Source organism: Macadamia integrifolia, chromosome 11 (assembly GCF_013358625.1).
Source record: "Macadamia integrifolia cultivar HAES 741 chromosome 11, SCU_Mint_v3, whole genome shotgun sequence".
Classification (NCBI taxonomy): domain Eukaryota; kingdom Viridiplantae; phylum Streptophyta; class Magnoliopsida; order Proteales; family Proteaceae; genus Macadamia; species Macadamia integrifolia.
Window position 1 is genome coordinate 8,239,293 of NC_056567.1, and position 486 is coordinate 8,239,778.

Consider the following 486-nt stretch of genomic DNA (forward strand, 5'->3'; position numbering starts at 1 on the left):
AAGGAAAGAGAAAAAAAAAAAAAAAGTTTATGTTGGGAAGGCATCATTGTTTGTCTATTCTCCTTTCTTTCTTTCTAATTTATATTTTACCTTATTTTTTATTTTTTTTCTCAGTTTGGCTTCTTTTTTGGGGCTTCAGGAGGCAGAAGTTTAGGGTCATCATTTGATTCTGTATAAGTGGTGGAATATGAATGTAGGTAGTTTTGTTTTTTTTTTTTTTATTTTTATTTTTATTTTTTATTTTTTAAACTATTCTTATGCTTTGAATTATTGATATTGAAAATGCTTTTATTGAGCTGGTGGCCTGCCTATTGTTCTTTTAGTTTCCCAGTATGAATTATATTGCTTCTCCTTATTGATGCATTCAGAGATCTCCATTGCACATTTGTTTGCACCTCAAATGACATTTGCTCAACCTCATCTCAGCATTCTCATCTCTACAGTCTCTGTTGTTGCTTATCAAAAAAAAGGGGAGGGGAGGGGAGG